This window comes from Urocampus carinirostris, chromosome 3, assembly GCF_059441175.1.
Source record: "Urocampus carinirostris isolate Australia breed hairy pipefish chromosome 3, RoL_Ucar_1.0, whole genome shotgun sequence".
NCBI classification, from domain to species: domain Eukaryota; kingdom Metazoa; phylum Chordata; class Actinopteri; order Syngnathiformes; family Syngnathidae; genus Urocampus; species Urocampus carinirostris.
The window spans coordinates 47,539,792-47,564,822 of NC_142351.1; the positions used below are offsets into that span (position 1 = coordinate 47,539,792).

The 25,031-nt window shown below is 39.9% G+C and overlaps 1 protein-coding gene and 1 non-coding gene across 5 annotated transcripts in view; both read left to right on the forward strand.

The window, feature by feature from the left end:
* Window positions 1–25,031, forward strand: part of prdm16 (PR domain containing 16) — a 269,776-nt gene that overhangs the window by 116,054 nt on the left and 128,691 nt on the right. The gene's annotated exons all lie outside the window — the stretch shown is intronic.
* Window positions 10,614–10,799, forward strand: LOC148369878 (U2 spliceosomal RNA). The gene has a single exon (XR_015850165.1). It is a non-coding gene; the product is annotated as a U2 spliceosomal RNA (small nuclear RNA).

Genomic DNA, 25,031 nt, shown 5'->3' on the forward strand with positions numbered 1-25,031 from the left:
GACTAAAGGGTTCAGGGACATCCAAGAGAGGCTTTGAAATCCCACTTGTCTGGAGATGGACGTAGTTGGGAAGAGGACTTCAAGTGGAAGGTCAACAACGGTGAGGCCGAAACAAACGGGCAGCAACATAACACTGAATAGAAGGAATTGACCTAAGCCTGGAAAATAAAACATCGTAGAGAACCACCAATTGTTTTCTTTAACCACTTAATATCTATCGTTATCATCATCGCAAGAGATTGGATTTATTAAAAGAACACAACCCTTTATGTTTTTTGAATTTAAATATACACTGAAGACAAAGGGAAAGCTTAAAAAATTCCAGTTGAAAATTGAGGGGATAAAAAAGTTAAATAAACCAAATGATCTTCTTTCTTTTTTTAAACTGGTGGATAATAATGCAATTTTTAATTTGTGTCTGTTTAGTGTTTGTTTTGAGAATGATCCATACAATATTAAAAACAACACACGTAGAAAGAGAAAACATATGCCATATCAATACAACAATGTTTTATTTGACTAGAATAAATATATAGAGTTCAAAATAAAACTTAAAATAAGAAAAACTAACTGCCAGAAAAAGAATATAGGTTTTATTTGTTTGTGTGTTTTTTTTTATTTATCAATGTTCCATTTAAACTGAGATTTCAGTTTAATGGTAAAGGATGGCACTATTTTGGCCTTACTTAAAAACAAACTGTTGTTATATTTTATATTCTTGTATTGAATGAGGATTAATTAGTTTGTGGTCTTTAACATCTATGTGTAAACCTCTAAAAAATCTAATAATACAATAGAGGGCCTCCAAATAGTATTTACAAATAGTTGCGATTGGGCAGTATTTAATATTTTGCAAACGTATCCAAAGTTTTATTTGTATATCGCCATGCTTGGTTTTGTTTCTGTTAATTATTTATTCATTTATTTTTGTTCTGTTTTGTTACTCTGTTTGTTACACTGTTTTCAAAAGGCAAAAAATAATACTTGAATCAATTCGGGAACAATTTTCAAGTGAATAGGTCACGAAGCTATAGGCCAGAGGTGGGGAAACTGCGGGCTGCATACGGCCAATCAGGTTTCTGAATTGAGCCCACCGAACGTTAAGAATAGGACAATAACATGTATAGGAGTGTAAAAATAATTAAAAGTACTACTAATAATAATTCGTTGATTTAATGCCACTTCTGTCCCTAGTGTCCCCAACATTCAAAAAGCTGGGTACATTTATCTTTACATGCTAAAACTTACGTTTGTATTAATTAATCAAAATATTGAATTAAGAAAAGCACAAACAACATAACATAAAAGTTTTTGCATGCATATTTACAAATCTAGTGGTTGAAAAAATACATATATGTTAAGTTGTATTTATTCTGAGTGTTTCAATACCAATTCAATAGAAATGATCTATTCATGGACCCAAAAAACTGAAATATAAAATGCAAATGTAAATGTCTGCATGTAAGTGTCTGCCTGTTTATTCATTAAGGCATATGGTCCTCGAGATAAATTGACTAAAATTGTTGGAAATTGTTGGTTTTGTTTGCAAAATTGACTGTTTACAAGGAAAAATATGCTTAAAAAAGGAGATCTGTCTCATTAAATGTCAGAGACGACATATTTTATCGTTTTTCCCGATGTGCATTGCCAAGGTATCAAGACCTATCCTCAGGCAAAATGTCCCATAACTGAATTGGGCCTTTTTTGTTCCCGCTTTGAAGAACAGTTGTACAGTACAAGTAACAAAACAAAAAACATAAATAAAACCAAACATAGAGAAATATGAATCCAAAAATTAAAATTAATCATTTGTTAGCATTGTTTTTAACACAATGTGGCCCTCCACTCAAAAAGTTCAAAAAAGGACATGGACAGTTTTACAATATAACATTTGCGAATCTCTTTTTCTTTACTTTCCTCTGAATAATTTCAATTTTCCAAAACCAACAAAGCAGAAACACATTCAGTACTTGCTTGCCCCTCTCAGTATCAAGGAGTCAATCATACCGACATCTCATCTGCTCATCCCTTATTATAGCAGTGAGTGTTTTCAGCAAGGCTAACACATCTCATATGTAGCACGGTGACAGACTAAAACACATTTAGTGTTTTGCTGCCATAAAGCAGCTGAGCTTCTTCCCCACGGTGTAAAAGTGCCGACAAAGCAACTCCTATTCATGAGGAAGATGATGACGAGCACGTCAGCTTTTGAATGCTGCTTTGATGGATGAGGATTGATGTGGTTCACGTTGAATCGTCTGCCTTCATGCGCACCAAATCCTCCAGGCAACCATCATACCGTTGAGCCAGTGATCGGCAAACTAAGGCCTGCAGGCCGAATATGGCCCGCCTTCACATTTAGTCCGGCCCACTGAACAATACCAAGGAGTCTTTTTTACCTAAAAAGGAAATCAGAGTCGAGGTGGATTTCTTTGCTTGAAGCAGGATTTGGACCAGGGTTGCGATGGTGAGAGCGCCCAACTCTTACCACTGATACCAGTGATATAGATAACAAGTGAAGAGGTATTGGCTTATAGCTTTAGTCCCAGTACCACAGACAAATGTCAATTTAGTTTCGCATTTCACCTGTTCCATTAAAAAGTATCTGAAGAATCACATTTGAATAAACTTTCAGAATGACAAGAAAAAGAGAACATTGTGTGAAATTCGAGTCTATTTTTGCTATTCTTGTTATTGTAACATGTGAAACACAAAACAAAATAAACATTTGACTCTGGTACCATAACTGAAAATAGTGTGATCATGTGACCAAATCTATTACCTTTTTGGATGCCATGGTACAGTTCTCTGAGCTGAACTTGGACCTGTTAAGAAAATTGTTTATTCCATAGACTTTTTTCTGTAAAGAACCCACTTCTATTTATAGAAGTATAGGTAAAATCTCAAACCTGAGCCATGACCCGACCCAAAACGTAACTGAAATTCGTTTGAGTTTGGGTCGGGTCATTTTTTGAATATATCCACCTGCCATTGTTCTTTGTTTCTTATTATTTTTGTCGCGCTTTGGAGTATCCGCGCAATTGATTCCATCGCCTGTAGCGCAGCCTGCTTATCTACTCTAGTCACTGTTCGATGTGGGGGGAAGATTCTGCCCAAATTACACCCCCTCCTACCAAGTATTCTAAAAAGATATATTTTGATTCGCTGTGAGCTTGATAGCTCTAATTTAGTCTATTGATCAGGTTTAGGCTTCAAAACCTGCAGGCCCTGGTCGGGTTGGTCTGGATTTGTTAGGCCCGATCCTACCTCTATCACGGTTCCCTTAACCGCATGGGTTGTCATGTCACCAGCGAGGACGCCACTCTGGACAGCCTTCTTCACTGTTGACGGTCCCTGGACTGTTTTGGGGTCATAGTAAAGTTAGGTTAATATTTCTTTTATAAAAATTGCTAATATTTATTTGTTGCTCTTTTACTCTGTGAATACTCCAGTAAGGTCATTCGATTGTGGCCTTCTAGAAAACAATTTTCTTTTTTTTTTACATTAAGGCACTCCTGCAATCGTAAGCCTTTTTTTCTGTTATAAACTAACCCTGGCCCCTATTCAGAGATGGGAAGTTAGTGGCCCTTATAGTAAAAGGTTTAGGGACCCTCGCCGTAAGCTGTCGCTGGGTTAGTATCTTCCTCATCGGGGCGCCCAAGGCTCTTCTGTAGTCTCCAACCCTTTAATTCCCCCCTCGTTGAGCATACCCAACCAGTGCCACCCCTCTCTCTTATTTTCTCCTCTCTCTATCTCATTAATCAATGTCAAGCTGTCCAACAACAAGGCCAGCATTCTTTCCTCGTATATGTCATTGTGCATGGAACACCCCCTACTTGCCCTCCGCCTCTTCCACCGTGGCTATCATCATCCTTTCTCATGGCCACTGAGCAAAACTCAAACCCACGGTTGTGACATTAAAGCTCATTGGGACGCAAAGCAAGGACGGGAGAAAAAGTGTGGAGGAGGCGTTTCGCTCACGTTGCTTCATCCCTTTTCCTGTCTTCTTCCAGCCTGAGAAGAAAGGGAAGCCTTTATCATTTACATAAGTCATGCGAGTGAGAAGAAAACAGTCCTTTGATTCCTGATGAGAGAAAAAATGGGGATGGTGCGGGTTGAGAAATCTGTATGCCAGTCTCTGTGACCCCTGGACGCATCTTCCCACGATCCCAATACTCGGTCATTGTCCCATGTGTGACTGTCCTGCTCCAATCAGAACATTCTCATGATTTCAAAATTTGGGACACACTTGGTAATATAATGTTCTAAACTGTTTATAATATTCAATATTTTTTTAACTATAACTAGGAATGTTTTATGCCAGGAGTCGCCAAACGTCTCGAAGCTGAAACTACCTTTTGTTACTGATTGTTGCAAAGGGTTACTATTTTGATATCACGGTTCATGGATCCCTTAACCACCTGGGTCCAAAAACACTGACAACCAAATGATTAAGGTGTATCTGTGTCAGATCAAGAGGGTCCTCCTGCCACTGGTAACCATAGAAACGGTTACTATCTGTTTCATTTGGGAGAGCAAACTCCTACCTAAAAAAAAACGGCCTGGAGAGGGATGGGCTGTACTTGCGCAAGGCACAGGAAGTTTTGCCCATTTAAATATGAAGGGTACTCTCCAAAAATATATTCTTTGAGAATTAACTATAACAACAGGTACATCATTAAGGCAAGTAATTTGAAAATGTGTATTTATTCAAGATCATTTTATTTATTTTTTCTGAAGGATAAATTAAAAAGCATGTCAATTCATTGAACAGTTTCCCAAAATGCCTAAGATACCGCATACGCCAAGTCATTAAACCAGTTCCTGCCAAACACGTGGAACATCTCTTGGGTAGCAGTTCTTATATGTGGCTTTGGGTGCTTTTGGGTGCTCTGAGAAAAGTGCTGAGTAACAAGAGTATGAGTATGGATGTTGAGAGTTAACTGTATGAGAGTGTGATTGTGGCGACTGGGTTGTATGGTGCAGAGACTTGGAGCCTGAACGCAGATTTGAGAAGGAAATATTTTTTTTTTAGATGAAGTGTTTGAGGGTTATGTTAGGAGTGACAAGACTGGATAGATAGAGAAATGAAATTGTGAAAGACAGAACTAGAGTAGCAGTGGAACTGAGCAAGCGTGTGGAAAAGAGAGTACCCGGTTGGTTTGGACACATGGGGAGGATGGATGAGGAGTGAATATTGAAGAGTCCCTGTTTAATTTTAAAAACCTATTCTAAAGACTTTGCACTGCTGATCAGTAAGTATCAAGCCTCACAGAATGATGTTATTATGATAAATCACCACTAGGTGGAATCACTTCAATCAGATCTTTGTCCACACATCGAGGAGCCCCCACCTTCTTGTTTTGCTTTGCTTACTCTATTTAGTGATTAAGAGTGTGTGGGTGGCCCCCGAGTGACTGAAACCAGGTGATCACATCACAGATGGGGGGGGAAGCATCTAAGTAAAAGTTCTGCTTGAAGTGCATCCTTTAACTTAAAGAGTTTTCTCAGTAGTTTTCTTAAAAACGATTAATTTTAAGAAATTTAGCAATGTTCAAATCTTGTTTACTAAACAATAGTAAATGTTAGAAAGATGGGTTTTTTTTTTAATGAAGGATGAGAGTTCAACCTTTCTATTGATACGTCCTTCACTTCTAAGGCTGCGGAACGAAATTTTCTGTAGGCCTTCAAAAATAAGTCGAAATGGCAAATATCAAGCTGGCCCAGGACATTCTATTTGAGAAACCCCTGGCATTGAATGAGTTAATCTGTCTGCCAGCGCCACAATCTTCTAGGGTTTGCAACAAAACCTTGTCAGGTTGCTAGCTCGTCTAAGCTACTTTATATCATGACGTTTTCACTTGCGTTTGGTCAGATCAATACAAAAGACACTCGATTTTTGTGGGCACCAAAACGGTCTGCTACTTTTAATGCTGATGTAAGAAGTCCGCCATTACTAGACTGTTTTTGAAATGAAATCTGTATTTTTTTTTCTAATTACAAAAAATAGTTATTGAGAGCTGATGCTGACATTTTCCACCATGATACAATTTCGCCAAACAGCTTTAACACATGACAGCTAAATCAGCACATTCAGCATTTCTTTTGGTCCCACTGGCATGTCGGTTTCTCATTACTCATGGATGTCGGCTTTTTATTGTCATGTACTGTTTGCTTTTCCTTTTTCCATACCATATTAAAACAAGGACAGAAAGCCAATGTCCCCTTTAACAATTACTGTAATTGTCCATATTTTCATGGAATAATGAGAGCCCTTCTTGCATGAGCTACTCGGAATTGTTTTTGTTTACATTGAAGCAGATGACTCCAAATCTGCAGTGATGTTTCAACACAGGGAGGCTCTGCTGGAAAATCTTATCCTATTCTGTCCCTCTTCCTGAAGCATTTGTATGTTAAATACCGTTCAAAAGTTTGGGGTCACTTAGAAATGTCCTTATTTTTAAATGAAAGGCACAATTTTATTTTAAATGAGGATAACATTAAACCAACCGAAAATGCACCACTTCAATTGTTAACTTGGTAAATAATGAATCTCTACTTTGTAATGCAACATATACATAAGTGTATGGGACCCGTTTCCAGCAACAAGCACTCTGTTGTTCATATAGCAAATTGTGTTTGCTAATTGCCTTAGGAGGTTAATGGATGATTGGACTACTCTTAGGCATTGACACTAGCACAGCTAAAAAGGTTTACCTGGTTACAGAAGGTATAAAACAGACCTTCCTTAGAGCTAGTCAGGTATCTGAAGTGTCATATTTGTGGGTGTGATTAAACTTTCAGAATGGCCAAGAAAAGAGAACATTAGTGTTAAACTTGACAATCTATTCTTGCTGTAATAAATGAAAGTTACTCCATGTGAGAAATTTCCAAGAAAATAAAGATATGCTGCAATGGTGTGTACTACTCCCTTATGAGAACAGCACAAACTGAATCTAACCAGAGTAAAAATAGACATGGCAAGATGACAAGTACATTATAGTCTCCATTTTGAGAAATAAATCCCTTACAGGTCTTCAACGAGCAGCTTGGTTAAATAGTACCCGCAAAACACAAGTGTCAACAACTAGAGTAAGAAGACTCTGGGATCCTGGCCTTCAAGTCAAAGTTGCAATGAAAAAGCCCTATTTAAGACTGGCCAGTAAAAGCAAGAGATTAATTTTGGCAAAAGAACACAGACATTGGACAACTAAATTGATACATAAAGGTGTGACAGTTTTCTTGGGAAACACAAAACTGTCCGGGACACCCCAAACTGAACGGTAGTATATTTTTTGCACTAATGAACAGAACAAAAGTTTCTGTGGGCTTTTTTGAAGAAAAATGTTAAAAATGATCAAGTGGTCAGTTGCCACAAAAATAATGATGACGAAAAGAGTGGCAAATATGACTTTTCGTCCGACTCTTCCTCAGCCCCGTAAAAAGCCCCTCTACCACCTTTAGACCTCTAAGGATCACCCGATGTTTGTCTGCACATTGATGCGCACGCTACATTCAACTAATGTTGCAGCCATCTTGTCATTCTTCCCGTCAAACCCGCTCAGACAATCAGTCCTTTTAATCAGTTACAATGATATATTCAATACATCCATTTGGATCAGCATTAATGGATATCTTTTATTAAAGCCCCCATGTGTAATAATTGACCAGTAGATGGCACTGTGTTGTCTGGTGCAAGCAAGGATCCACAGCTTGGTGCCTGATTGCCGGACAAATATGGAATCCACTGTGTGAAGTGTAAAAGACGAAATGTTACTCAATGTGAATCTTACCTGTAGGCCAGCAAGTTTTCGCAAAGAGTTTCAATTATCCATCCATTATCTGCACCGCTTATCCTCAGTTGGGTCACGGGCGTGCTGGAACCCATTCCAGCTATCTTCGGGCAGTGGGCAGGGGACACCCTAAACCGGTTGCCAGCTCACAGGGCACACACGGACAAACAACTCACTAACTCATTCACGCCTAGGGACATTGGGGCCAGCCAATTCTCCTGACTTGGATGCTTTTTGGAATGTGGGAGAAAAACGGAGTGCCCGGAAGAAACCCATAGAAGCACGGGGAGAACATGCAAACTCCACACAGAAGGGTTGTAACTAGATTTTATTCCATGACCTCAGAACTGTGCCGCATACGCTTTTACCCTTCTGCCGCCGTGCCGCCCTATTAACTAAAACTTTTAGTAGTAAAAAGAGACTGGACACCTCAGTAAATTAGTTTGTCAATCAATCTTTCCCCCTTGGTTGTCTTAAATAAAGCTGTCAAAATCCTCCCAGCGACTACTTTAAGTAACCATTCCATCCATCCATTATATGCACCGCTTATCCTCAGTAGGGTCGTGGGGGTGCTGGAGCCCTTCCTAGCTATCTTCGGGCAGTGGGCAGGGGACACCCTGAACTGGTTGCCAGTCAGTCGCAGGGCACACAGAGACAGACAACTCACTCGCTCACTCACACCCAGGAACAATTTGGACCGGCCAATTAACCTGAATTTCATGTTTTTGGAGTGTGGGAGGAAACTGGAGTGCCCAGAGGAAACCAACACAGGCGCAGGGAGAACATGCAAACTCTGCACAGGAAGGCCAATAGCTGGTATTAAACCCTGGACCTCCACACATAAGCAACAAGACAACCACCCACCCACCATGCCGCCGACCTCGGATAATAAAGTTTCAAATTCAGTACAGGTCCTTCAACCTGATATATTATATGTTAAATGTCCAACAATGAACTGTCTCTTGTATCAAATTATCACAAAGACAATTGTTAGCGTACTCTACCACTGTGCCTTGAAGTATTCACTTGCAAATTTCCGTTTTGTGGTGCCCCTTGCTCTGTCTCAAATAAGCGTGTGGTTTAGGTCAAATAGGTCCCCCTTCTGCTCTCTTATCTCTGCTGTTTGTTTGCATGCCTTGTTCCAAATGATGTGTTTAATGGGCTTTTTTTCACGGTTTCTAACAACATGTTTCAATGTGGTAAAGTAGGTACGATACCTTGCCACGATAAAGCAGCCATATAGAATTGAGGAATGGTCAGGGGTCTTCAGGGGAAATTTTGTCCTGGATAATGTCAGGGGACAAGGTACCACTCAATGATGCAGATGACTACCAAGTTATTTTACTGGCGGAGAATCGGGCTGAAATACCATGACGGTCGCAGAGCAAGAGGCACCCCATGCCCAAAGAAGGAATTAAGATGTCTCATACATGACTGCCCTCCCCTTTAGCTTGTTCACCATGTCCCTCTCTCTCTGGATCTCTCACTCAATCTCTTCCTAATTCTGGGATGGTGGCCAAATGCCACCAAGGACACTAAAGCTAATAAATCATCCTCGTTTCAACATCTGCCCCGTCCCATAGGGGTGCATTCCACCAGCACCCCACCCCATGCGAAGATTGGTCCCTGCCTTTCTTCCTCTTTCAGCATCCCTCCATACTCACCCAGTGACACCTCCGTCCTGACCCACAAAACGTCTTTTGTCCCGTGCCCAAGTGAAGAAGAGACTCTCTTTCTCCTTTGCTGACAAAAGCCGGCTGAAGCCAAGATGGGGCCTGCCAGGCGAGATGTCGGCCCTCGGTAGGGGTGCCCCCTCCTCCAACTTTTTATCCTTACCCTTCGTCTATCTCTTACTCTCAGTTTTTAATGTGTACCGTATGTTCCACAATACAACGTGCGCTGGATTACAAGGCGCACCCCAAAAAATTGTCTTTTGAGAGGACTTATGGATGTAAAGTGCTTCGAACCATAGGGTACATAAAATTAAACCTACTATAAAACAATAAATATTCTTAAAAATTATAAACATTTGCACATTAGTTGATCAGTCAGTGTATAGTACTGATCACAATTGCATAACATTAGGTGCAAGACACTAGGTTTCTTCTCAATATCGCACTACTTTTAGTCACGGTACCAAATTGTTGATGTGATTTATTTTTGCACTCACAAAGTCTCACAAAGCACACAAGATTCTGCATTGAATGACGAGAAAATCATTGAGGTAAGTATATTGGTCGTTCTAAACTATCCATCCATCCATTATTTGCACTGCTTATCCTCAGTAAGGTCGCAGGGGTGCTGGAGCCCATCCCAGCTATCTTCGGGCAGTGGGCAGGGGACACCCTGAACTGGTTGCCAGCCAGTTCGGGGGGCATGCAGAGACAGACAACTCACTCGCTCATTCACACCTAGTAACAATTTAGACCGGCCAATTAACCTGACATGCATGCTTTTGGAAGGTGCGAGGAAACCCACGCAAGCACGGGCAGAAACTCCATACAGGAAGGTTCGATCTCATGATCTCAAAACTGTGCCACGGACGCACTAACCACTCAGCCGCCGTGCTGCTTGTTCTAAACGAAATGAAGAGAATTACATTGTGGGACGTAATTTGGTCGCCCTGAAAAATATAATCAAATACATTGCCGCACATATTCAAAATGTTTTTACGTACAATAAAATGCTTAGTTTGAGCTGAGAATAAGATTACATTCTCTCTAATCTAACATATCTGGTACTGTGAATTAACGTAGTCTAATTATGACTTAAGAACTAATGTCTTTTCACTTATCGTCTGTGTCCCTATGGGTTAATGGGATAGGTTCTGGCACTCTGGTTCTGAATTTGCATACTATCTATGAAGTTATGAGCTGTGATTTTAGAATTCTATACCATCGAATGGATCTATTGATTTTTGCAATCCGGAGATGGAATAAGAGCTTGCTCTGTCCACGCCACGCATCGGCCCGGTATTGCAGTACCTCCGGGAACAGTGCATTTGCAATGATCGCAGCAAGGATTTAGGGCTAGGACCTTAGCTTAGCCTTTTGGCTGAGAGTAAGTGTCCCGGCTCCTAGGCTTTGTAGCGTATTATGAACTGACCGATAATGGATGATGGATAATGAATAACGAAGATAGAACAATAACCCTTAAAAACCCCAACCCCATCCATTGCAATCTGGATTCGATTCCCTTTGTGTTCAATGTTATTTAATTTTGAACAATCATCCATGTCGCTAGTGAACTGGTAGTTAGGAATTGGTGCTCTTACCATTGCTATCTGATTCAGAGATGGATTTTATGAGCTGATCAATTATTAATAAGAGTAACACATTTTCAATTTTGAACACAAATAAGGTGCACCGGATTATGAGGCGTGCATTAAACTTTCTGGCTAATTTTGGGGATTTGAGTGCGCCTCATTGACCGGAAAGTACGGTAATTCTCCCCTCCCGTGGGGGTCACTCAATATGCCCCCTTCTCTTTTGATGGCGGTGAACTCTCAGGCCCACATAAAGACATCAAGTGACAGCGGCGAGAGAAAACAGACCGATTTGGCAGAAAGAGATATTAGACATGGCTGTCATTGGCCATTCTGCATGCCTTTTGTTCCCTCGGGTGTAGTTGAAATAGATAAATAAACAGTCATAGGCTGAAAAGCCTGGATCAGAAGCTTGTCAAACGTATTCATACGGAGCAGAAAAGGGGCATAAACCTGCTGTCGCCAATTAAAGATGTCGGGATTTGTTTTCACGGCCAATGCAAAAGACATTCAGTGACTTTTCGCGCTTGCCTCCAAAGATGGTACACCTCTATAGTTGTGTGAAGCTCCGAGCGCAGCCGTAAAGACCCCAGCAGTTGTCTTGGGCATCATCAGTTAAGACGTGCGCTCGCCACGGTTGCTCACAAGAGCTCATTAACTGTGAATACGCCGCACATTTTCCCAGCACCTCCGACTCGGCCCCGACAACAGGGAGCGCCGCCCACAACTAGGCGCCCGCCAGACACTTTCTGCACTTTGTTCACGTTCACGGGCTGTCTAATCTTCATCTTGATTCGATGTTGGCCAGGAGTCATCAGCTTTTGCACTGAGTTGCTTTGTTTAATATGTCCAGGGTTTGTATACTTTTTCCATGTTCCAATACAAAAAATGTATAAGGGAATTGAAAGACAATTTTTTAGTATCTCCATACCCAAGTAAATCAACGTTTAGGTGAGAATTGTGTATTTTACAGATCCACAAATATTTGTGCCATTTACATATGCCATTTTTAATCTTGCGTGTGCATTTATCAATACATAAGATTTTCAGAGCTTGAGTATAATATATTGAGCATGTGTGAATACTTTTGAGACGGTGCAGTAATACGAGCGTACATTTTCAGTTGCAAGTAGTTTTTTCCATTACAATTTACCACTGAAAAATGCTACCTTATTGTCCTGCTAGCCGGTTAAAAACGTCCGTTATTGATATGCAATACTTGCACTAATACACATTTCATCATATCGCAGTGTCCAGTAGCATGCACCTGTTCTCGTACGTTCGACCTGTTAGGGCCGATGACGATTCAAAGGACGATGCCATATAAACAAATGCCAGCTGCTGTTAATCAAGAGCAGTGTTGGAGTCATTTTCAGGCAGACTTGTTGTGAAACATACCAACTATTTCAAGCATTTTTAAATAATTTAGGCAAAATTCAAATACATTTTAATCCTTAAAACCACAACATAGAAATTTAAGCATTTTTAATGACTTACAGAACCCGTACAACCCGTATCCTTCATCCATCACGAGATGTCATTCCAGTAAAATACATCAACATTTGATTTTGCTTATTTTAAAGGTAGGGTGCGCTGTTTGAGGTGCCCTTGAAAGCGAAGTTAAATATTTTCTCTGTTAAGTATGTGAATTTCTAACTGCGTTCAAAGAGCCCTGATGCTCCTTTTCCCCGCACATATCCTCTAGTGAACCTAATTATATCTAGTGAGAAGCTAACAAATACAATCCAATATAATCAGATAAATTAAACAACATTGATTGTGGCTCTTTCAGTAATTTGTATTTTTCAACAGGCACAAAACAAACATGTCCTTGATAAAATTTGCATTACATGAACAGTAAAAGCAAGAAGCTGGTATTATTATCTTATTTTTTAAATATTTTAGCAAAAGTAATCCTTAAAGTTTTCTATCACTAAAGTACAATATAAAGTGCCAAGAGAAGTTACATACATTGAAAACAAATACACAACTATTTCGGGAGCATGATACAATCATTAATCAAGATTATCTCACGATCTGGAAAAAAAAAACTTTTTGAGGTCTGAATGCGTGACGAAGTGCCTACAGTTAGTTGTCTATCTATCTATCTACCTTGGTCATATCCCTCAAGAGGGGCGACCGACAGCAAGACACACACATACAATAACAAAGAAAATAAAAGGGAAATAAATAACAAAAAAAAAAAAAACACACACATTTTTTGGACCATGGCCAACCCAATTGTCCAAACACCCAAACAAGTTAGTCACCTCGGCACCCAAGTTGGTCATGCTTTCGTCCATCCAGATGAAATGGGACACCAGAAAGCGGCCATGTCACTCGGGTCAGGGTGACACAACACACTCTTTTGTTCAACAGCAGGGCCCGACAGCTTTCACTGGTTTACCCCTGCCGCATCATAGGGGTGCCCAGCCCATCCTTAAGAACGCGTCCACAATCCCACTATCCTTTCACAACACCTCTCCACTCCTTTCTATCACCAACAAGAGCTCTAGCTTCCATTATATTTAGACCTCTTTCCTGCAGTGCACTCATAACACCATCCATTCGCGTCAATCGCGGCTTTCCTCTTGGTCTCCTTCCATTGACTTCTGCTCTGTACATCCTCTTCAACATTCGCTCCTCATCCATCCTCTCCATGTGTCCAAACCAACTGAGTACTCTCTTATCAACACGCTTGCTTAGTTCCACAGTTAGTTGTACTAAAATAAAATAATCTATAAAATATTAACCTGATTCCTAATCACTGAATAAACTTGTTCTAATCAAAGTTTCCGTGAGAGAATTTTTAACAAAACATTTTCGATGAGGTACACATTTAGTTACTGAACTTATATTTTTAAGCTACAGATATATGAATAGAATATTCTGTGATTACGGTTAGAAGTTAGCAAAACATGTTTTATTCTTTCAGAATTACTCAAGTCAGCAGGTCCATTTATCGATGAGGTACTAACATAAATGAGTCCATAAATGTTGCAGGCATTATTCAAACCATTACTTTGAAACTGAATGATTTAAATCAGGTCTGTTGATTAATGAAAAATTTCAGTGTGTTTAAAGATGGAAAAGCCAGTAAAATGATGTGTTTTGCTACAGTCTGCTAAAGAGATGATCTGATGAAGCTGCAGAATGGATATTAGTGAGCAGACAAATCTATAATTCAATTTTCCACTCCCAGCAAGTGTGGGCTCCTTTGACGCGTTTCTCTCGCTGTGCAAAACATTTAGATTTCCAATTAGCTCCTGTGTACAATGGCTAATTTATCGCAGTGAGCAGGGGCTTGACGTCTCAATATGTTGTGCTGTCAGTGCTCAAAAGAACTTCTTCCATAATGTCACACACAGACACACACCCGTTAGTCCATTAAAACAGTCCATTAAGCTACAGGGTGAGAACAGATCATATCCAGAACGGAAAGCATAAGAAAAAAATCAGGACTTTAAGGGAAAAAGAACATAATGAAATACAAATTAGGAAGACCACTTGAAAAAATATTTGACAGACAGGCTGCTGCTCTGCAGTCGCCCCACATTGACTCTGAAGCCTGCAAGAGGACAGCCAGCCAACTCATCTACACAACACCCACATTGTCCACTGTGCCAACGAACCAGAGCAGCGTTCCACTCCTCCGGGGAAGCGAAAAGGGGGGGTTGCTTGAGACGAACATATTATAGATACATGTTAGCCTTGGCCAGACCTTTCCACTCTCAGGGGAAGGGTCACATACTGTAGGAAAGAGTGAGAAAGAAGAGAAATTAAACAAACAGGCAGACAGGATGATCTTCCCAAAGAGCTTAACAATGCCAAAGTTTTTTGGAAAAATTGAAACACATAACTGAGGGTTCGTGGCTGGGGTGAGGAAAAATAAATGAAGTTCTTCAAGAAAGGAAATACTGCGACAAGCTTTTGATGATTTACTGACCTTATTCTTGGAGTATTAGTATCTTAGTAGCAAGAACATCACCACTTAATTAAAAAATTGCATTCAAGTAAGAAACTTACACAACCATTCAAAAGTTTGAGGTCATATTAAAAAACACACTTTTATGTATCAAATGAGTTGTCCAATGTCTAGTTTCTTTTTCTTTGGCATTGAACCTTGAAGGCCTGCATCTTGGAGTCACCACTTCACTGTAGATGTTGACACTGTTTTTTTTTTTTTTAATTGCTGTGTCAATAATGTGGTTATCCTTTCACCACTACGGTTATAGGGGCACCATTTACATTCAAACTACTTCTAGTTAAGGAACTAAAAGGCATTTATTTCTCAAACTAGAGATTTGAATGTGCTTGTCGTCTTGCTACTTGTCTTTCTACTCTGGTTAGATGATATTTGTTTCCCTCATCTGGTTAGATTTTACTAGTGCTGTTCTCTGAAAAGAGTAGTATTCACCATTGTAGGAGATATTAAGTTTCTTGGCAAGTTCTCCCGTGGAATAGCCTTCATTTCTTAGAACAAGACTGTCGGATTCAAGCAGTTCTTTTCCTAGACATTCTAAAAGTTTGATCACACCCAACAATGATTCTCGACTTGCTCAAACAAAGGTAATAGTTTGATTGTATTTTTGAGTTCAAACATTCTCAAATTAAAATCTTACATCAAAATGCTTCGTGTAACTCGTGTAAACAATAAACCTCCATGATTTAATGATCGTTTGCAAGGTTTGGATTATGCAAGCACTGTAAATTCCAACTCTCAATTGAACTTACCATCACGCTCAATTCAGGCCTCTCTAAATTCTAATATTTGTGCATTATAATCTAATCTTTAAAATCAATTTTAACTTGTTTTTTTTTCAAGTAGAATGCCAGAAATAGGTAAAACAGATAATCTGTTGATTTCAAATTGTAATTCTTTGAACTGGGGGTAGTCATAAAAAAACGTATGTATAGGGCAGCACGCCGGCGCAGTGGTTAGCGCGTGTGCGGCACAGTTCTGAGGTCATGGATTTAAATCCAGCTTCCGGACTTTCTGTGCGGAGTTTGTATGTTCTCCCCGTGCTTGCGTGGGTTTCCTCCAGGCACCCCGGTTTCCCCTCACATTCCAAAAACATGCATGTCAGGTTTATTGGCCGGTCCAAATTGTCCCTAGAGGTGAATGAGCGAGTGAGTTGTCTGTCCCTGCGTGCCCTGCAACTGGCAGGCAACCAGTTCAGGGTGTCCCCTGCCCACTGCCCGAAGATGACTGGGATGGGCTCCAGCACCCCTGCGACCCTACTGAGGATAAGCGGTGCAGATGATGGATGGATGGATATACAGTACATGTATACACGTTTTTTCTTTTTTTATATACTTACAATGAGCAAAATTACCCATTATGGCAAATGGCAGATGATTTCACAAAAATAGTATATTTACCTATCAAATAATTTAAATTTAGAAAATAAAACACTCATTAAAATTAATACTGTTTTCCATAATTTTCCATTTTGAGTTTTTGATTCTTATCTTTGAAAAAGCCTAAAATAAGAAATTTTAAATTTAATTTACCATCGGAACAACAACATTTATATGGACAAAAAATGAATATATACAGTAACTTAATTCCCTACAGTTTTTCAAATTGATTTTTCGCATTTGTGTCCTAACCAATAACTAGTTTTGCCGTGTTCCTTGGCTTGTTTATTTGTTGTTGGTTCCCAGTTAGTCTAGCTGCTTGTTGCATGTTTTTTGGTCGGCCAGCCTCGGGATTGCGGCCGCCTTTCGTTGTTTGGTCTCGCTTAGCCCCCTCCTTGGCGGCTCTAGGTGTGTCATTTTAGCCAGTTAGGCCCTTTCTTAGCTGCTTGCCCTGTTTTACCATCACTGCATCCACCTGCGACACAACGCTTAGTCATTCTTCACAAAAAATACCAATACTTTGCTTTAAGCACTCATGACTTATTTGACTAGTTATCACATCAAATAATAAATTAACTGACTAGCAAGGGTGCTGTTGCTTTAATGATGTCACAGCTCAGGATGACAAAGACAATACATCCGGTACTCAAAATGCATTGTCTCAGAAAATAATTGCAATAAACCTATGAAATATACAGTACATAGGTTTTATGCAAAACCATGCACTATTTCCTCACACTCTGCATGTTTATTAATTTGTGGTTACCTTCAAAGCCAAACTAATCCTTTATTTTTTTCAAATTCGCATCACCACCTTAGAGATGGTCATTCCATAGGAGTTATAGCCATCCTCAGCAAAATCATTCCATCTCTATTTTACTTTAGCAGCTATTTGTCAGAAACCTCTCACAAAGTATTCTATCTTCCTGTGCGCCTCACAAGACCCTTGGCTTGTCCTGGTGGAAACCTCTCGCTAGTGGCACTATCATGCTGTGTAATAACCACTCAAATGAGGCCAAATTTGCCCTTTGGACCCAGATACGGAGAAAAAGATTCCAGTCTGGGCCCCCAAAGCAAAACATTTTTTGAGGTGCTGTCCTTTTTCTGCTGTTAAACACACATAGTTGTCTGCACAACTCTGTTGTTTCAGCTTCATATCGCTGCCGTTACTAAGCAGAGGCAGGCTGACTGAGAGCTGGCCTCCTACGTTCATGTGCCTGCAGCCGGCCCCTCAATCACAGAAGGCCCATCGGCAGCAACTGCCTTTATCTGGCCTGGACCAGCCCTGTGATAACACTCTTAACAACACAAAAGTGTGGCTGTTGGAAGCTGTCACTGTCAGGGCGCATCCGATTAACGTTTTTTTAGCATCTTTTGTCGCCACGGCTATTATCTCTTGCTGGTCTTTATACAGCATATGTGTTTATTCCATTTCTACCATGTCATGTGGTTTGTTTGTGGGTTTTTGTTTCGGCACGGCACAAAAAAAACCCATCAATAAAAAAATAACAATAGGATAATACAATTATACGATACATAATCATCTGCCCAAAGGAAATAGCCAAAGCTTTTAAGTGCTTACCCCTATTCTATTATTTCTTAGCAGGGGAAGACAAATAAACAGGAAAAACAGCAGCATACCTCAAAAACAAAAATAAGAAAACAAAGAAATTACATTTTAAACATATAAAAGTATCAGTAGTGACTCATAGTGTATTATATTCCTTTTAATTTATTATTATTTTATTTTGAACACAAGGATACTGCTGGAAGTGTGAATTTCCCTACAGGGATGAATAAAGTATCCATCTATCTATCTATCTATCTATCTATCTATCTATCTATCTATCTATCTATCTATCTATCTATCTATCTATCTATCTATCTATCTATCTATCTATCTATCTATCTATCTATCTATCTATCTATCTATCTATCTATCTATCTATCTATCTATCTATCTATCTATCTATCTATCTATCTATCTATCTATCTATCTATCTATCTATCTATCTATCTATCTATCTATCTATCTATCTATCTATCTATCTATCTATCTATCTATCTATCCATCTATCTATCTATCTATCTATCTATCTATCTATCTATCTATCTATCTATCTATCTATCTATCTATCTATCTATCTATCTATCTATCTATCTATCTATCTATCTATCTATCTATCTATCTATCTATCTATCTATCTATCTATCTATCTATCTATCTATCTATCTATCTATCTATCTATAGTCCCATGGAAATAAATTCTGCTACACATACATTCTATGTGTTTTGCCCGTGGTTGCCCGCGATGGAAAATGCGCAAAATTGGCCAACCCGCTGTTCATTGGTGGTATGCCCGCAAAACAGACGCCGGCGACTGTTCCGCTCCCTCATCGCGTCATTTCCGCGTCATTTCAGCGTGTGGACCACGGGTATAAAAGCTGCCGAGCCGGTGTTATGCCGAGAAATGCATCCCCTCGCTACTACAACCACTTTTACCTCGTTTTATCTCACTTTTAATGGCGAACATATAACCAAAACCAGGTAACATGTTTATTTTGCCTTTTTCTATTCAAATCGATCGTATTGAACCTGTTATGCACTCTACCATGAAGCTTATTTCTGCATATTAAGCTTTACGGTAGAGTGCATAACAGTTCTCAAAAGTGATTTATATACGGTGTGCATTACCGTTCGATTGCGTTCACAACAAAAACAAAGACGGAATGGTTTATGTTGTATTACATTCCCAACAAATGCAAGACGAAGTGGATTTGGTCATATGTTCGCCATTACATTCCCTAAAAGTGATATAAAATTGAGATAAAACGAGGTAAAAGTGGTTGTAGTAGCGAGGGGAGGGATGCATTTCTCGGCATAACACCGGGCTGTAGAAATCATAACCGCTCAAGACACAGTCCCGTGAAGATCAAGATTTCAAGCTATGGCACAGAAGCCAATATGTTATTATTGTAATAGTTTTTCATTTTTATTTTATTATCTTGTTATGAAATGAAAAGAAATGTCAAGAAATAAAAATGGATTAAGACGAGGTCACTACGGTGACGGGGATCCATGTTCACCCCTTGACGTCTCGAGCACGTGTGCTCGGCAAATCGCGCTGTATATAAGCGGAGAAAGGCGTTTGACCATCACACGCGTAACACGCTAATTTTCACGTAATAACACCGTGATACAGGCGCAGAACATGCTCCACCTACGATTACCCGCTGAAATTTCGCGTCCTATCCACGTGTAACCACGCCCTGGCCACGGCCAGAGCACGTCCTTCTGCGTCATTGCCTCGTGTGTACCACGTGTGCCGCCCGCGGTTAACACGTGGTCTATAGTTTTGAGCAGCGCAAAACTTTTTCGCGCGGCCAACCGCGTGTGAATTTCCGACCGCGTGTAAAGCACTGCTGTATCTCGTCTGTATGGCGATCTCAAAGCGTCCAACAGCGTCTGCTTCACAGGCAGAAATTTCTGGCCGTGATTCAGCCTGGATACAGACGCAAATGGCTTTGTGACCGGGCCCTTAGACTATATAATGTATGTCAAAATTTTGTGTAAAAATATTGAATATTTGGTGGGACTTGGTGTTTTCTTGGTTTGTATGCTCATGGAAGGAATTTAATTTTCAATGTATCTTCAAATTTTAACATTTGGGATTGTGTAAACAGTGTTTGTATGTTCCTTAAGCACAATCCTGATAGCTTTCCGCTGTAAGTGAATAAGCGGTTACAGATCGCTCTTATATGTTTTCCCCAAAATCGCTATTCTATAACTTAAATAAGGCGAAGTTATTGTACTGTAAATTATATGAAAGTTTTTTTATTCCTGCATCCACTCATAACTGCCATACTATTTGCTAATTTGGATTGTATGCTACCTATCTGGGGTCCCCAGCAAATAGCATAGCTCATAATCACTTCAATAAACGTATACTCTTAACTTTTTCTATTTAAACATAACCTATTTGTTTGTATTTCAATGTGGTTATTATGTACATAGGTTTTATGCAAAACCATGCACTATGTGTTGGTAGAAGGGACTGAACAGGCCCTTCTTCCACATCATCCCTCTGGGAAAACACTGGTGTTATTTCAAAAATCACACAGTTAAAGATGAATGTGGACCTAGAGGAGGTGTCATCGTTCTTTAACGACACGACCAAGACTTGGGATAAAGGCAGCACTGTGTTCAGTCCCTTAGCCCAGGGACGGATATGTTTCCTCTTAACAAGCTCTCCTCTCAAAACCCCCCTTTGTCCAATAGCTTTCTTCTTAAATCATACAAAGAGAGAAAATGAATTTCTTCCCTTTCAGACTTTTGGTCCTTTCCTGATGTTATTGTTGATTTATTAAATCAGAGAAACGTGTGTTTGTGCAATGATTACTTTCTCGTAATGATTAAAAATATTGTCGATTAAGGTCAAAGGTTTTCACAAACATTTTCCATTGTGATTGTTCCGGTCTGATGACTAATGGAAAGTCCCAGCTCTGAAGGGTAAGCGTGCAACTCCCCCAATAAAGTCATCCGTCATCATGACAGAGGAGACAGACAGTTATAACTCAGGGTTCAGAGAGCACAATCAGAGCATCCGATTTCTAGATGATTGGTCTAGAGGATGTTGGTACTATAAATTAATCGGCTGTAATTAACATAGTCAAGAGTGGGTATGATAAAAGCGTACAATATCTGATTAGGCCTGATGAAGACTCGATGTATGCAAACTGGATTTATAGACAAATGTTTCTCTTATGCTGATAATCCTAAGATTTGATAAACCGAGGAACATCAATCTTAGTGACAGAGATAGTCCCTCGTTCCTTTGCACTAATAGCGTTGTAAAAGTCTTTACCTTATACGGCCCTGCTAATAAAATAATTTGTGATGAGCCCGAAGGTCAATGGAATAAATGTGTCTGTGTTCACCTGTGTTTTGTCTTTGATATTGCCTAGCATATTAAATTGATCTATGAGTTCACTTTGATGCACAAAGCTGTAATTGGTGTTGTATCTTCACTGTTGCAAATATACTCTCGACATATGAAAGTTAGTAGCTCCTGAATTGATCTAGAGCTTTGATAACAAGGACCTTAGGCAATGGCCTTTGTATGTGGGAGTGGGATTGCTACATTATCGCCACTCCTATCTTCTTTCATGAGTTCTCAAGGCCACTCAGTTACAGATGAGATTGGTCTTTATCAAGCTACAGTTAACAAGCTGTCTCTCACCCGATTTTTCCTCCTCAATACTCTCATAGGACATCATGCACATCTTTAAAGCCGACTCACAAGTGTAGTGTGCGGCATGCCCCAATCAATTGTATTAGCTGTATAAATCAGGCAGCTTGACATTTATTGCCAAAGTGGTGGTTTTATCTTGTGGACTTGGGGACGGAATCCATGGTGATAAATGCAGCTATCTCTTTGGAGCAAGTATGCAAGACAAAGGTGGAGGAATTTGAAATGGGTATTAAAAAGTATGGCTACAGTTTACAATGTGTGCAAGGATGCCCACTTTGGTGGAATCGGACCAGTTTAGTGATAGTTGACTTCGTTATCACTAAAGAAACCAGCTTGAATATTTAGAAACAGCAGTCCATCAAAGTGGGTGAGGGCATAATTACGTGATAGCCCGGTTTGGTCAAGAGCCATGTCTGATTACAGAACTTTTGCAAACTGAGGGTAATAGAAATGCACATGGAGAAATCTAATCTAATTTTTAAAATATTACACATTCTAATAGCCGCTATTAGACCTACTAGCTGCTTTTACTTCTTTCTGGTATGTACAAGCGTCATTTGACGCAATTGCCAGGGCCGTAAGCCAACTAACATAAAGTGCACGGATTCAGCCAGTTTAACCATAAGCATTCGACAAACTAATATTCCCTAGTTGAGGGAAAGACAGTGTCATGTCTGTCAGGAGCAGTACTAACTGTCTCAGTCATGTGAGTAAGTTGTTTATCACACTTAATGAAAATGAAAAAGAGTGTGTTTTGAAGCATATTAGTGCACTAAAGTGAGACACTTAAAATCACAGACTACCAATGGAACAAAGACTGTCTCATGAACACACGGTGCTGTTTACCTTTTCCCCAACACACACTATACTATTCACCTCTGTCCTGTTGATGACCTAACATCTGAGCTCCATGTCTTCCTAGTAAACACACAGGCCACACTTGTACAGAAAAGCAATTGAAAAGAGGGAGAAAGTCCAAAGACCTAAGTGGATGCTTCAAAGTATAAGTGAGGGGAGGAGTCGCAGGTAATTGATCTCTAACTGTACGTGTATATTCATGTCTAACGGGTGTCGTTTCAGACGTATCAGATTGGACTCGCCTAACAAAAACAAACAAACTAACCCTCTTTGGGTTTGCCTTCCTCAAGCGTCATCTTTATCAACACAATTTGAAGGCCTTGACCTCTGCAAACCTTTACAAGTGCCAACAAAGGCTTGTCTATTTTGCTTTCATCCATATATCTACGCAATTTGTTTTGGCTGCAATGTGATTAGAAATGATTTTGAAGTGATTTTAAAAACACACGTATAACTCAATAACCACCAAAAGGGACCATTTCAGTCACATATTTAACATGCTTTCTATTGATTTTGATCAGCCTACCACATCGCTGTAATTATTAAACATATTTGGATTAATTGTTATCCTGAGGCAAATGTATCAATAAATTTCAACAACTGGAAGGTAAAATTTACTATGATACAGAATTCACCTAACTGTCCAAACAAAGTCTTCTGCTTCCTATTGCATTTGTGGAATATCTTTTAGACAACAAAATGTATGTATGCTACTTTCTGTCCTCCACCTTCTGAGATGGATAAAAAGCATTGCCTTTTGCATCTCAGTAAATATTCTGAAAACACAATATTAACCAAATGCTATGCTTGTCTGTTAGGGGGCCCAAAATTTACTGGCAACTATTTTCGTTTACTTTGAGAGGATTCATTTTGTTTAATTTATGAGAGAACTAATATATGTGAACAAAAAGTGTCAATGTTCTTAATTGCCTAAAGTCAGGTTACTAGAAGGAAACGTTGATATGAGACAGCTTTTCCCCAAAATATCAATATTGGACCTAGAGCGCATATGTTTCATCTGTCATGTTTAGCTTCAAAGGCAGCCCTGAGATGTAAGATGAAATGGCGTGACCTTTGATTCGATCCATATGCCCCCGAGTCGATACCCTGAATTTTACTCGTATAACCCCTGCTCACTACGAGGCAATATGTGTCATCTGAAGAATAGGCGATCATTACATCCGAGCCGTATTATTTTTCATCATCCTGTTGCGAATCGATGAGCTGCAACATTTATCAAAACGAAGCAGGAGAATGTGATATATCATGACCTGAAATTCACGTTGCAACCTTCCTTGATGCTATGCAGCCAATCCTCTTAGGGCAAAAGCTAGATTATTTATTAGTCCTCACTCAGTTGGCTGTCACCACATTCCCCAAGCACAAGATCTATTGCTGCACATTTATTCACTTATGATTATTACTGATCATCTGCCCAAATGACTTATCAATAAAGTGGAGGCCAAGCAGATAATTTATCTGTACAGGTCTGTCGATATCAAGTTCAGCAGCAGAGGCCTTAAAAGGATAAGGGGCTTTGGACATGCGGTGATGGATGATCATATTCAGGATCCAAACAAATATGACTCTTTTAATGTAATTGCTCTTTTTTCACTTCCTCGTCTTTCTCGCTATCTCGCTTTATTCTCAAACTTTGCCCCGTCGTCATGTAAACACTCTGTCAGATGTGCAAACGGAAATATTTTTTATACCAAGTCTTTTTGTCGATGCGAGATCTGTGAATCATGCACGACTTTGAAATAAAGAAAAAAATGCCTGTCTGGGGTCAATGAAAACCCTGGCAGCATATTCTACGCTGGGATTTCTTTATCAATCGCATGAAGGCTCATAGGGCTATGCGGGGTCAAGGCTGGTTCTGTAAATAGCGAGCGTTTGTATTAGACAAGTGGCCGTGACTTTCCTGCATCGCACAATGGTTCGCCGTGTTTGCCTTCCAAATCTAACCTTTGTGCACTAAGCTCTATCTCGCCGTTGTTCCGTCACAGGCCGCACCCTTCCCAGCCTCGTCTACACGCAGGGTTGGGCGACTGTTAGCTTTAGATTGTTGTCTAGTTATATTCGGGTCCCTCATGGTTCTCTGAAACAAACTCGGCTACTATTGCCTTTGCTAAAGTTCTGTATATAATAGTCTCGTATTTAGCTTCACGGTGAAACTGACTCAATGATCATGAATCAAACAGAGATTACTCGGAATTGCGTTCTCGATCAACCGGGACGGACAAACAGGGGGAGCTGGAGAAAGAATGCTTCCTATCAGGACTCTCCCGTGTTTGCTTTGGCCAGCACACCTCAGTTTCTCCACTTATTAAAGTCGTCATAAATATTTTCTATCTGATGGATGCCGGCTTCCTGCTATTTAGCAGTGACCATTTTGCCCTTGTTTCCTACTCCCCTGCCTTACCACTTACGTGCCGTGGGCAACCTCATTGTTGAGGCATGTTCTGGAGAGGTCATAGCTCTGGTCTTGTTTTGGGTCAGCTG